Raw genomic sequence first — 2,500 nt, 5'->3', positions numbered from 1 at the left:
TAATTGGATTTCGGATTTGAATGTAATCATCCATCATACTGCCGGACGTATTCTACAAATATTAAACGAAATTATATTGAATGTACATTACTTGAATCATTTCCATTTCCAACTATGATTATCTACTTATGTCTGTGACGTCTTCCTTCGGAATATCACTAGCTTTCTGATGATGTTTACAATCTCTCTCTCTCTCTCTCTCTCTCATCTCTCTCTCTCTCTCTCATTGTGTATGTGTGGTGTTTTCCGTAAAGGCCTGTCCACACTAGGAAACATTGTATGTAAACAAAGTTTTCATATTCCGTTTGCAAATAATGTTTCGTAGTGTGGACAGTCCTTAACTCACAACGACAGGCAGTATACCTTATTTATCGTCTGATTAAAATGCCAAAACCATCCCCGGGCTAAGTATATAAAAACAAACCAATATCATCCCTTGTAAATTTCGCCGAGACTCGCCTTATTCCTGGATACAACCCCCTCTGCGTCTTCCCACCTTTATTGCTTGTGCACTGGTTTGTGACAGGTCCTCAAATAAAACCGTGTCCGTGAATCTTTTCGGCAGCTAGCGATTTTGTGATGTTTAGGATAAATTGTCCACCGATGCTGAAAAATGCAGCCTCGTCCTGTAAGTTTCGGCTTCTCAGTTCGGTGTAGGAAACAATATGATTGTACGAGAAAAAGTAGCTCGATGGAAATGCAAACATTTATAGGTTTTGCACGCGATGTCACTGACTAGAAATGTACAAAGATAATATTTGATAACTGAGTTGATTCAAAGTGATATATATATACAAAACCTTTTGTATAATTTTCTGGTTCAAAACAGTGATGAAAGCACAGGCAAAACTCCCTTACATGCATTGCAAAGCAAGGAGATCGCTTCTTACAAATTTTTACATCCTTACTGAGTTGACTTTTGAAGAGTTATTCCACAGGTGCGCAATCTCTCCGCCGAAACTTGGTATTCAAACTGTAGAGGCGAATGCTCTGATCGCTGTTCTATTTGCATTTGAAAAGTACGGTGTGGCGACTTCGTTAGCGTTCCCTTAGTGCTTTCGTTAGTGCTTTCCCGAGTTTGCTGGAGGTGGGAGTTTTTCGTATTTGGATTCCCAGGCAAACGACTATTGTTAGTCTGTAAATCTGTCTGGTGATATGCGTTACTTTAAGGAAAAAATTCTGGCTCTAAAGGGCGACTATTGAAACAAAAGCTAAACATCACTCAGAAATATTATTACTATATTTAAAGGTATATGTAAATTTTTCTTGTAATATGTTTTATACACGAACTTTAAGAATAGTCAGTCATGCACGGTAGCCTGAACTGATGCTATTTCTTAATGATGAATGAGAAATCAATGAACAGTTGACTCATATTTCTTTTCACGTGCTTTATCAAGCGTTTATTACAGGTAACTGAAACAAAAGATACAGAAAAATTGACACGATTAGTGATTGTTATATTAACAAGGATGGCTTTGCCTAAAAAGATACTGACGAGAGGAGACGTATCGTTCAGCTGGGTACAATTCTTATCTGTGCGTCACTGACCACATTTTCTTCTCCCACGTGGCTTTTCCACTCTATATTTTTATGCCTCTTGGAAAGTTCCCAGTGAGATGGTATAACAGCCTTCCTCACTGATTATCCGTTATATAAGCGAAGTTAGCCTAACTGTAGTCTGAAGTAAAATCTTTGAAAGTAATTTTTTTTACCGGGAGGGAACAATTTCATGGCAGTTAGTAGACAGAAACACGATTTTAGAAATTTCACTTCTTATAAAAAAAAATATCAGCATTCACTTAGAGAGAGAGAGAGACGAGAGGGAGAGATGAGAGACGAGAGAGAGAGAGAGAGAGAGATTAACCACTGCGCTGAAGGTTGTTCTTATACCCAAATATTTTCGAATACAGTTTCGAGCATGTTTTTGTATCAGTTGTATGACATTGGTTTTTTATTATTAACCATTCGTATGAATTACTCTTCACTATGATAAAGTTTCTTTCATTTTCTTAGTTACCCTTTTAACCTGAAACATTTGAACTCAAGCTGCTGATGCTGATGCTGCCTCATGACATTTTAGAAACAATCTATGGCCTTTCTTACTTTTGCAGGAAGTATATTTGCTATTTTACTAATAATATTTTTTACATTTTCGTAAAATTTATTCTTAAATTTGCCTCTTCGTGTCAATCTTTAGTTCATGAAAATGCTGTTACCCTCTTTTGCCTATGTTCCTTGTATTTAGCCACTTTCTTTTATTGATGTTTATAATTATACGCGATAAATGTTCCTTTTATTTTTTAACAAAAACATTTAAGACCGGTTTCTTGAAATGTACAATACTTGTTCGAGCTGTGAGTTTGAAATTTATTGCTGTTCAGTAACACCCCCCCAAAAATTACAATCCCTATGCAACACAGTTTAAGGTTACGGTTGACAAGCCCAGCCTAGAATTTAAGGACTTACAATCTAAAGAAAAATAGTTATTATTAAAGGA

Source organism: Macrobrachium nipponense, chromosome 31 (genome assembly GCF_015104395.2).
Source record: "Macrobrachium nipponense isolate FS-2020 chromosome 31, ASM1510439v2, whole genome shotgun sequence".
Lineage (NCBI taxonomy): Eukaryota > Metazoa > Arthropoda > Malacostraca > Decapoda > Palaemonidae > Macrobrachium > Macrobrachium nipponense.
The sequence above is the reverse complement of the archived record's forward strand: the minus strand, read 5'-3'. Positions refer to the sequence as shown.